Genomic DNA, 12,280 nt, shown 5'->3' on the forward strand with positions numbered 1-12,280 from the left:
ACAGCACATTAGAAAACCATTCACAACTAATACCTGTGAACTCTGAAAGCGATTCCTGCCATTCTCCATCACAGAGTATTTTGCAAGGTAATGCATTTGTTTAACTATTGAACAATAAATAACAATGATACAACTTATCTGCAAATGTTAATGTGTAACGTCAATAATGTTTCGAATAATAATATGGGACATTTGGTGTGTGAGGGGAACGTGATAACCAGTACACTGAAAAAACAGCTGATTCGCAATGAGCCCATTGGACTGGTGTTTGGAAAATATGTTGTGTTATCTGTAAAAGTGATAAAAGTCGAATCAAAATATAGATTGAAAAAGAGCAAATCGATTAGTCTCAATGCCTTTCTTTCTTTCTGTGATCTTGAGGATTCTCTATTCCAATTATTCTTCCAATTTGCTTTTGAAAAAGGAGTTTCTGCAGAATCCTTGCTCAGTCTGATTTAATGACAATGTTCCCCATGTCCAATGACCAGAAGATTTGGACATTCAGATGGTGTAGTTTATGATATAAACATTATGTAATCATGCAATTGGTTTCATATTGAATTTACAAAAGTGTATTTTTCTGCTGAAGCAACTTGTTATTATTTCTGAGTTGATAACAGAATTTAATACATTTGATCTACATCCTGTTTACAGAGTCTGTCTATTAGAGAGGGATTTGTAAAGTGTAACAAAGCCTTCTAGAGATGACTTTGCTGAAGTAGTTTACTTTATTAGATTTCAAATTAACTATGAAATGTAGACATGACCGCTCAGCAAATATCTACGGGCGAAATGATTTCCTATCATTCAGTAATAATATCATTCTTATATTCCTTTGAAAAACATCAAACAATTTTGCTCAGTATTTGTTCCATTACTCCAAACGTGATATTATTTGATATTTATGTCCTCATCCTAAAATGTGACTCTCTGAAATATACAACATTTAATTGCAAACATGACTGACAAAATAAATTGAGTCACTGGGTAATATAAGTTCTGTTGAGTTCATTTGAGATTGCCCATGTCAGTTTTTAAACACAATCAAATATCTTCACAGGTAGGAGATTAAAGAATGATAAATTTATTATATTTGACCCTCTTTGTTCTGGGTATGAAATGAGATGAGGAGAAATTTCTTCAACCAGATAGTGGTTAGTCTGTGGAAATTCTTATCACAGGATATAGTTGAGGCCAATACGTTCTTTGTTTTCAAGAAGCAGTTAGATATAGCACTGAGGGCGAAAGGGATCAAAGGATATGGAGGGGAAAGCGGGATTAGGCTATGGAGTTGGATGATAAGCCATGATCATAATGAATGTCAGAGCAGGTGCCAAGGCCAAATGATCTCTTCCTGCTCCTATTTTCTATGTAATCCCTTCCCTCACTAAGAGCAGGTGAACGGTCTCTCCCCAGTGTGAACTCGCTGATGTTTCTGCAAACTGGATAAAGCACGGAATCTCTGTCCACACTGAGAGCAGGTGAATGGCTTCTCCCCAGTGTGAACTCGCTGGTGTGTCTGCAGATTGAATAATTGTGCGAATCCCTTCCCACACTGAGAGCAGGTGAATGGCCTCTCGCCAGTGTGAACACGCTGATGTCTCCGCAGACTGGATAAATCACTGAACCCCTTCCCACATTGAGAGCAGGTGAATGGCCTCTCTCCACTGTGGACTCGCTGGTGTGTCTGCAGACTGGATAACCAAGTGAATCCCTGCCCACACTGAGAGCAGATGAATGGCCTCTCCCCAGTGTGAACTCGCTGGTGTCTCAGCAGATTGGATAAATCATTGAATCCCTTCCCACACTGAGAGCAGGTGAATGGCCTCTCCTCAGTGTGAACTCGCTGATGTCTCCGCAGGCTGGATAAATCACTGAATCCCTTCCCACACTGAGAGCAGGTGAATGGCTTCTCTCCAGTGTGAATTCGCTGGTGTGTCCGCAGGTTGGATGAATCAATGAATCCCTTCCCACACTGAGAGCAGGTGAATGGCTTCTCCCCAGTGTGAGTTCGCTGGTGTGTCTGCAGATTGAATAATTGTGTGAATCCTTTCCCACACTGAGAGCAGGTGAATGGCCTCTCCCCAGTGTGAACTCGCTGGTGTGACTGCAGACTGGATGACTGTGTGAAACCCTTCCCACACTGAGAGCAGGTAAATGGTTTCTCCCCAGTGTGAACTCGCTGGTGTGCCTGAAGGTTAGATAACTGAGTGAATCCTTTCCCACATTTAGAGCAGGTGAACGGCCTCTCCCCAGTGTGAATGCGCTGATGAATCTCCAGCTTAGACGGGACTCTGAATCCCTTCCCACAGTCCCCACATTTCCACGGTTTCTCCATGTTTTAGGTCTCCTCGTGTCTCTCCAGATTGGACAATCAGTTGAAGCCTTGTCTGCACACAGAACATGTGCACTGTCTCTCCTCACTGTGAATGGGGTGATGTTTTTTCAGGCTGTGTATCTGGTTGAAGCTCTTTCCACAATCAACTCACTGGAACTCTCTCATTCGGGTGTGTGTTGTGTGGGTCTCGGTGCTTTTCCAGTCACACTCATATTTAAAATCTTCTGAAGCCGATAGATCGGACAAACATTTCTCCTTCTTGCCGACGATATTCAGAGCTCAATGATATTCAGATCAGAAGGAATCGAATAAGTTTGTCACTTCGCGACATGATGTTTGAGATTATGTCTATAATTCCACCTCTTCCAATATCCTTTAAAAACAATTAACAAAAGTTATCATTGTTCGTACAGGATAGAAATTCAGAACAGACAATTCTAGTTCCTATGGAATATTATTTCCTCTCTCATTGTAAATCTCCATCACACACAATCTCCCTCCATTCTCACTCTGCTGTATTTAATATTCACCCTCCCAATTCTCCTGAAGGTGCTGATTCATGTTGATTGACAGATCCAAGCTCAGCTCACTGCTTCCTGACCAGGACACAGGGGCCTCACGGTAGCATGGTGGTTAGCATCAATGCTTCACAGCTCCAGGGTCCCAGGTTCGATTCCCGGCTGGGTCACTGTCTGTGTGGAGTCTGCACGTCCTCCCTGTGTGTGCGTGGGTTTCCTCCGGGTGCTCTGGTTTCCTCCCACAGTCCAAAGATGTGCGGGTTAGGTGGATTGGCCATTCTAAATTGCCCGTAGTGTAAGGTTAATGGGGGTATTGTTGGGATACGGGTTACGTGGGTTTAAGTAGGGTGATCATTGCTCGGCACAACATCGAGGGCCGAAGGGCCTGTTCTGTGCTGTACTGTTCTTCTATTAGAATAGGAGCAGGAGTAGGCCATTCAGCCCACCGATTCTGCTCAACCACTCAATGAGATCCTTGGCCGATCTACCTCAACACTATTTTCCCACACAATCCCCATATCCCTTGATATCTTCAATATCTAGAAACCTATCAATATTTGTCTTGAACATACCTGGTGACTGAGGCTCCACATTCTTCTGGGACAGAGAATTCCAAAGCTTCACCACTTCCTGAGTGAAGAAATCCCTCCTCAGCTCAGCTTTCTGTCTATTTTCCTGCCTGAACCCCATAACCCTTAACTCCATTGTCCATCAAATATCTGTCAAACCCGTGTTTGAATATAATCAATGACCCCCAGACTTCGCTGCTCACTGTGTAGAGAAATCCAAAGACAAACCTTCAGAACATCATATTCATTTTTATTGCCACAAGTAGGCTTACATTAACACTGCAATGAAGTTACTGTGAAAAGCCACTAGTCGCCACATTCCGGCACCTGTTTGGGTACACAGGGAGAATTCTGAATCTCCAGATTACCTAACAGCACATCTTTCCTTCCCACTTGTGGGAGGAAACCAGAGCACCGGGAGGAAACCATGCAGACACGGGGAGAATGTGCAGACTCCGCACAGACAGTGACCCAAGTGGGAATCGAAGCCAGGTCCCTGGCGATGTGAAGCAACAGTGCTAACCACTGTGCAACCGTGCCACTACATTAGATATATCTCTGCCCAATGTTAATTTACTGTCCCTGAAATGTCAGCCATATCCTGGGGAAACCAGCCCTTTAATTGGGAACATTAGGAAAGAGATCATCCTTTTAACTTGACAAATAAATGAATCAAGCTGAGGGACACTGCAGCCTGTGAAGTATTTTCGGGCACTAGGACCTGGCCTGGAACAGTCTATGAAGCCCCGCCCATTACTGACGTCACCACAACCCCGCATGCGCACCGCTCCATCTGAATCAAGATGGCGGCCGTTAAACTGGGCCTTTTATCGGGAAAAAGACACGATGCTGCAAACGCAGGACCTACAGGTACGTATTCCTGGTTTAGGGCCTTCACGCGGTGTTTAAAAACTCCCTTCTTCCAGAGCTGGCTCTATCGCTTCGTTCGGATTGCCACATCCTTACCCGCTGCCGAGGACACAAAGAAGCGTCTCTTTCCCAGGCGGCATCACATACTGCGCATGCTCCAACTACTCCCAGGCAATGCACCTGCGCAATGCTGTCCTGCGGTGTCGATAGGGGACATTCACCACCGCGGGGAATGCCGGTTAATGAACACGCCATTCATCATCCCAATTAGTGAATAGTGATTTTTGTTTGCTATGTTGTGAAGATTGGGTGGATGGGATAAAAATTATACATAAATCCAAGTGAGCAGGCCCTCAATTATAAACCAGAACAAAGGGGAGTACAAATTAATTTTCATTGAGGTATAATGAAAAGTATTGGGCTGGACCAAGTCCCCACGCCAGCGTGCAAGAGTTGGTGTTTTACGCCAGGAAAATTGGCACAAAACAGCCACTGATTCCCTGCTCCGAGGGAGGGAGAGGGAGTCGGGGACTAGCAGGGAGGCAGCATATAGCTCCCATCTCTAGATTCTGATACAGCCTGGAGGATTGCTGGGTCCGTGGCCGCACATGCGCAGGGTGAGACCAGCAGCGGCCTCGCTGTGCTTCACGGCAGACCATGCCCGGGACCCGGACCGCAAAAGTAGTATCCCCTTAGGCCGCTCGCATGCCCCGGACCTCCCCCCTACAGTGCTCCCAGTTGAAGCCCTCCCTGCTCGCGGATCGGCCCTACCCCGACTGAATATGATGCAAGGTTGCCGAACGGCTGGGACCATGAGAATCCGACGTCGTCGCGAACTCGGCCGATTGGAGACGGAGCATTCCGGGGCGGTCCTCCGGCAATCGCCTCAGGCCATGCCGCATGCGGAGTACTCCAAGAATACACCGATTTTCAGGAGGCAGAGCTTCCGAAAACTGGTGCCAATCCCGATTTCGCCGTCAAAACAGATTCAATAAAATCAGGGCTGAATTGGTTGTGGTCTCAGTTCCCCTTGCCTGTCTGCACCACCAACCCCTGCACCCAGAACCCTTGTCTCCCTTGTCTATCAAAAATCTGTCTTAACTCTGCCTTAAATAAATTCAATATCCCAGCCTCCACTGTTCTCTGGGAAGTGAATTCCACAGACTAATGAACTTCGGGGAAAAAAAATTATCCTCATTTTAGCCTTCATGTTCTCCCCATCTCTCATTCTTTTTTTTTCTTTTTTTAAAAGTAAATTTCGAGTACCCAATTATTTCTTCCAATTAAGGGGCAATTTAGCATGGCCAATCCACCTAACTTGCACATCTTTGGGTTGTGGGGGTGAAACCCATGCAAACACGGGGAGAATGTGCAAACGCCACATGGACAGTGACCCAGGGCCGAGATTCGAACCCAGGTCCTCAGCACTGTAAGCAGCAATGCTAACCACTGTACTGCCCCCCATGTCTCATTCTTAAAGTGTGTCACCTCGTTCTAGTCTTTCCCACGGGTCCAAACCGCAGTTGACTTGTTGGGTCCGGAAATTTCCAATGTGGGACACTAAAGGGAGGTAGGTTCCAGGAGAAATTATTTTTTAAGCAGACGTTGTCCAACATTGCAATAGAATACAGCATTGTTTGATTAACAAGTATATCCATTGAGTGTTTCAAGCTACAACGGTGTTCCAAAATACATTTGGTAGAATTGCAGAATTTCCATTCACTGACGATGGAGGAACAGGGATAAATGTCCAACTCAGAATGATGTGTGACTGGAAGAGGATTTGTAGGTGATGGTGTTTGTCTACACCGGTGCCCTCATCTTTGTAGCTGGTGCGGTGACAGGTTCTGTTAATGTCCTGGCAAACTCTTGTGTAGGTTCAGAGCTGATGGCAGGTACCTTTCCCGGAAGGATATTAACATCGCAGTTGGGTTTTTACAATAATCCAGCAGTTTCATGATCTCCTTTTCTAATGCTGGTCCCATCGATTCTGCCCAATGTCACAACCTGTCTACTTGTTTTTGTGGCCTCTCTGTTATGCTCCCTTTTTGCTTTCTTAAGACCATATTAAAGAGGTAGAAAATTTAAGACAGACTTGAGGAGAAACTACTTCTCCCAAATGGTTGTGAATCTGTGGAATTCGCTACCCCAGAGTGCGGTGGATGCAGGGACAGTGAGTAAATTTATGGAGAAGTTAGACAGATTTTTAATTGGTAATGGGGATAAAGGTTTATGGAGAACGGGCAGAACATTGGAGTTGAGGCACTACGAGATCAGCCATGATCACATTGAAGGTGTTTAGGCTCTGGATGCTAAATTGCCTACTCCTGCTCCTAGGTCATGTGTTCTAGGGAGGAGATGCTCTAGCTGATTTTGCAATCCAGCTCCTGCTCTGCAGATGAGGTGACAGATGAGAAACATATCAGCCATGATAGAATGGCGGATCAGACTCACTTATAATAATAATGGGCCAAATGGCCTAATTCTGCTCCTATATCTTCTGAACTTATGAACTGTTTCTTACTCTCAAATTGAGTGAATCCTTTGCTGTTTCTCCTCTGGGCCCCATCTCCACTATTATTGTCTGATTGTCCCACTGAGACTCTCACTGTTATTATTGGACAATCAGGGAGTCAGTCAGCCTGAGCCTGTGGCCGCTCTCACCATCTGGAACCGTCACAATGCCCGGGTGATTGACGACAGCTCTGGACCAATAGGAAGAGCATGGGTGGGGCTGGAGGACCGACCGAGCGCGGCTGGTCCTCCAACCAATCGGAGTGAATGAGGGGATTTGATTGAAGCATGCGCAGTGTGGGTAATGGTGATGGACAGCAGCTCCTTGTTGAGATCTAAAATCGGGAAGAGGCAATTGACGGGGCGGAGGGAGCGAAGAAACATGTGGTTAGGCGGAAAAGCTCCGTAAACATGTTGTGTGAGCTGCAAATCTGGGAAAAGAGCTTACCTGACCCAATTTGTGCCGAGCGGGGCTGCAGATCCTCATGTTAGACCCGGGTGAATGGCCACCATCTTTATTGGGGTAAAGCGCACCAGGGCGCATGTGGAGCCGCCATCTTTGTTGGAGGCAATGTTTTTAAAAAAAGAATAATCCTTATCATCACAAGTAGGCATACATTAACACTGCAATGAAGTTACTGTGAAAATCCCCTATCGCCACATTTCAGCGCCTGTTGGGGTACACAGAGCGTGAATTCAGAATGTCCAAATTACCTAACAGCACATCTTCACACTCTGCACAGACAGTGACCCAAGCCAAGAATCGAACCTAGGACCCTGACGCTGTGAAGCAACAGTGCTAATCACTGTGCTACCGTAGATTGGCCACGCTTAATTACTCCTTAATGTCCAGGGATGTGCAGGTTAGGTTCTTGGTTATGGGGATAAGGTGGGTGGATGAGGGAATGTAAATGGGTAGAGCGCTCATTCGAAGGGTTGGTGCAGACTCAATGGGCCGAATGGCCTCCTTCTGCACTGTTCGGGTACACAGAGGGAGAATTCAGAATGTCCAACTCTCCTAACAGCATGTCTTTTGGGATGTGTTGAAGGAGGTGATTGTTTTGGGAGGCATTTGTTACCCTATGTTCAGAATGAAGCCAACCATCAATCTACATTAGCCTTTGAGTCCCAACGTCTTATTGTTGAAGCAGAGCAGGAAAAGAAGAGAAAGACGTTCTGCTTTTCAGTTCTCACTACCTCTTGGGCTATTCTCCTCCATGTGTCCAAAGACCTACGACTGTGTCCAGTCACATGAAGAACCATGTCAAATCTCTCAACCTACCCTGAGTAAACATCATCCTCGAATAGAGGGACTGCTGATGACATGGAGGGGCAAAGTGTAGCAGGGAGTATGAGCGTTCATCCTGGACCAGGGAGCAGGAGGAGAGAATGTTGTGAATTTCTATCCTGGACTGACAGTGATTAATTTTGGAAAATCCTTTTACAGGGGGTTAGAAAGGGAGGATTTACACAAAGCAAACTCAAACCAAGAATAGGTTTACTTTTTTCCTGAATTTCTTGTTTGGACTGACAAAGATGGCTTTTGTAACTTTCATTTTCAGGGTTTTAGAAAAGGATTTGCAGGCAGGAAACACAAGCGAATCCTGACATCAAACTCCTACAGCATCACTCAATTCATCAGTAAGAAGTCTTACAACACCAGGTTAAAGTCCAACAGGTTTGTTTCAAACACGAGCTTTCGGAGCACGGCTCCTTCTTCAGGTGAATGGAAAGGCTTGTTCCAGAAATGTTTATATAGACACAGTCAGAGATGCCCCGGAATGCGAGCACCTGCAGGCAATCAAATCATCAAAGATGCAGATGTAGAAACTGAATGTCAGTGTCTATATGCGCGATCTTCCTGGAGATCCTCTCCACTTTGAGCCGGCAGTTTGCGGTGTCAATGGTAGCCATGATGTGGAGATGCCGGCGTTGGACTGGGGTGAGCACAGTAAGAAGTCTTACAACACCAGGTTAAAGTCCAACAGGTTTGTTTCAAACACGAGCTTTCGGAGCACGGCTCCTTCTTCAGGTGAATGGAAAGGCTTGTTCCCAATTCATCAGGACCTGGATATTATTGCACTTTCAGTGTAAGCATTGAGTTCCAAGTCATTACCATTCACTGTAAAATTTCTGCCTCATATCACCCTGTAGATCTTGCTCCAAATCTTAAATCTGTGTCCTGAAATCCTTTTGCAATCAGCTGGAAAGAGCAACGTTTCTTTAACTACTTTACCGAGATCAATCAGAAACTTGTACCTAAATCAATCTCCTTTCTTCCAAGGAGAACAACCGCAGTTTCTCCAACCTAACATTGCAACTAAAATCCCTCATTCCTGGAACTATTCTGGTAAGTCTCCCCTGCACTCTTTCAAGGACCGTCACATCCTCCATAATATGTGGTTTGAGGGCAGCACGGTGGCCTAGTGGTTAGCACAACCGCCTCACGGCGCTGAGGTCCCAGGTTCGATCCCGGCTCTGGGTCACTGTCCGTGTGGAGTTTGCACATTCTCCCCGTGTTTGCGTGGGTTTCGCCCCCACAACCCAAAAATGTGCAGAGTAGGTGGATTGGCCACGCAAAATTGCCCCTTAATTGGAAAAAATAATTGGCTAATCTAAATTTATAAAAAAAAAAAAAAAAAAATATGTGGTTTGCACAGATCCAGATGTTCTGTCTTCCTGTCTGTGATGTCATCACGCACCGACACTTGCACGGTGACATCACCCCCCGTTCCCCGATATTTCCTCAACTAGGAAACTTTTCCTCCGACTCCAGAGTTGCTGATATCTATCCAGCTGCAGGCTACAGTGGGACATTTTAATATTGAAAACAATGAAACTGCTTCACAGCTCAGTATTTCTGAGCATTTATCAACAATTTTGAGCTTTTAGTGCTCTGCTCTGTTACCTGTGAGGGGTTCCATGTCTCTGGAGCTGGTGTGACTCTCAAAAAACAATGCAAAACGCCCATGGAGGGTGCGGGCTACCAGCTATTGACATATAAAATCCCTTCTTTTTCTCTCTCGCTCGCTCCCTCCCTCAGAAAACTCAACCAAAATTCACTTCAAAATCTGACAGTCACTCAGTTCATGAGGACCTAAATGTAAGTGTTTCTGTTTGATCTGTGGTTAAAGATTTAAACATCTGTGCAGCTGAAAATAGGATAGAGCAAGATTTGCAAACAAGGATGTGAATGTTCCATTGAGATACTGCTTAACCAGGGCCCAATGTAGGTCAATGAGCACAGGGGTGATGGGTAAGTGAGTGGGACTCAAATTTGGCAGATTCCCTTCCCTGAAGGACATTCGTGAACCAGTTGGGTTTTTACAACAATCCAGCAGCTTTCATGGTCACTTTTTCCCAGTGCCGGCCCCACAAATGACCAGATTCATTCAGCTCAATTTCACAACCTGCCTTTGTGTTTTTGTGGTTTCTCTCTCACTCCCTTTATTCTGTTTCAAATCAGTTTCACAGTGTGTTAGAAGAGGAGGATTTGCAGTCAGGAAACTTAAATCGAAAATGATATCAGAATCTGATGGAGACGGCCAATTTATTGTAACCTAAACATCATCGTAATTTGAACATGGAAGAAAAAAGCACCGATCACAGTGGGGGGAAACTGTTCATGTGTTCTGTGTGTGTGGACAAGATTTCAGCCAATCATCTGGCCTTTCGGAACATAATTGCAGTCAGGACAGGGAGATGCCGTGGAAATGTGGGGACTGTGAGAAGGGATTCAATTACCCATCCCAGCTAGAAACTCATCGACGCAGCCACACTGGGGAGAGGCCATTCACCTGCTCTCAGTGTGGGAAGGGATTTGCTCACTCATACACCCTGCGGACACACGAGCGAGTTCACACTCTGGAGAGGCCATTCACCTGCTCTCAGTGTGGGTTGGAATTCAATCGGTCATCCAACCTAGCATTACACCAACGGGTTCACACTGGGGAGAAGCCGTTCATCTGCTCCCAGTGTGGGAAGAGATTTGCTCACTCATACACCCTGCGGACACACGAGCGAGTTCACACTCTGGAGAGGCCATTCACCTGCTCCCAGTGTGGGAAGGGATTCACTCATTCAGCCAATCTGCTGAGACACTAACGAGTCCACACTGGGGAGAGACCTTTCACCTGCTCCCAGTGTGGGAAGGGATTCACTCAATCATCCTACCTACTTGCACATCGGTATATTCACACTGGGGAGAGGCCATTCACCTGCTCCCTGTGTGGGAAGGGATTCAGTCAGTCATCCAACCTGCTGAAACACCAGCGAATTCATAAGTAACTGTTGTGATTGGAATTTGCTGGTGATCATATTCAGGACTGAACCATGTCCATCTGAGTCTGTTTCTGCTTAATTAAAAAATAACTCCAGCTCAGTTATAGGTGTTAATATAGTTGGTCTTTGAAAGAGAGGATTTGCAGTTAGGAAACACAAACCAAACATCATATCAGCATCTAACACTTACCGAATTTATCGGAAACTGAATCAGATTTTGAACATAGCAGGAAAAAGCACCGTTCACAGTGGAGAGGAACCGCACGTGTCCTGTGTGTGGACAAGGCTTCAGCCAATCATCTGGCCTGCCAGTATATAAATGCAGTCACACTGGGAGAAACCATGGAAATGTCGAGACTGTGGGAAGGGATTTGATTACCCATCCAAGTTGAAAATCCATCAGTGCACTCACACTGGGAGAGACCGTTCATCTGCTCCCAGTGTGGGAAAGGGCTGACACACTCACACCACTTGCAGCCACACCAACATTTCCCGCTGGAGAGAGGCTGTTCACCTGCTTCCACTGTGAGAAGGGATTTGCACATTCCTCCAATCTGCTGAGACATCAGTGAGTTCACACTGGGGAGAGACCATTTAAACATCCACACTGTGAGGAGTTTTAAAACAATTCTGGGGAACTGATGTCCTATCAACATGTACACGCTGTAGAACGGGTTCAGACTATCTTCTCGCCTCACTAGAGCTGCGAGTTCACACAGGGGAGAAGCCGTTCACCTGCTCCGAGTGTAGGAGTGGATTCACTCAGTTATCCAAACTGCTGATGCACCAACAAGTTCAGGGATTGGATTTTTATGGTAATCACATCCTGGACTGAAACATGTTAATTGGGGTCAATTGCTGCTGATGTTCATGAACTCCAACCCAGTTAGAAGCAATTAAATTCTGAATAAAAATCAAGTCAAACTAGTTTGTGTGAATTATAGTGCATTGAGTCTTTTTAATATCGCTGAAACAAGTTAGTTCCTTTTGAAGGGCTCTCCTCTCCGTCTCCTCCATCCTCACTTCCAACAACAAGCGTGAGGAGCTCGTGGAGTTTGTCACTAAGATTGAGACAATCTGATCATCTGTCGCTGCTATTCCCTCCTTCCACTCGTCCACCGGGCCAAACTGCTCGGAAGTCCATTTTTATCCAAGGTCTTTGACTCCATCATCTTTGCAAGTGGACTTGT

At 45.7% G+C, this 12,280-nt stretch overlaps 1 long non-coding RNA gene across 1 annotated transcript; it reads left to right on the forward strand.

Moving 5' to 3' along the window:
• The first annotated feature begins 4,232 nt into the window (after nt 1–4,232).
• On the forward strand, nt 4,233–12,025 carry LOC119960044. The gene is made up of 3 exons (XR_005459318.1): nt 4,233–4,295; nt 8,372–8,487; nt 10,276–12,025. It is a non-coding gene; the product is annotated as an uncharacterized LOC119960044 (long non-coding RNA).
• Nucleotides 12,026–12,280: the final 255 nt, after the last annotated feature.

The sequence above is a fragment of the Scyliorhinus canicula genome, unplaced genomic scaffold (assembly GCF_902713615.1).
Source record: "Scyliorhinus canicula unplaced genomic scaffold, sScyCan1.1, whole genome shotgun sequence".
Lineage (NCBI taxonomy): Eukaryota > Metazoa > Chordata > Chondrichthyes > Carcharhiniformes > Scyliorhinidae > Scyliorhinus > Scyliorhinus canicula.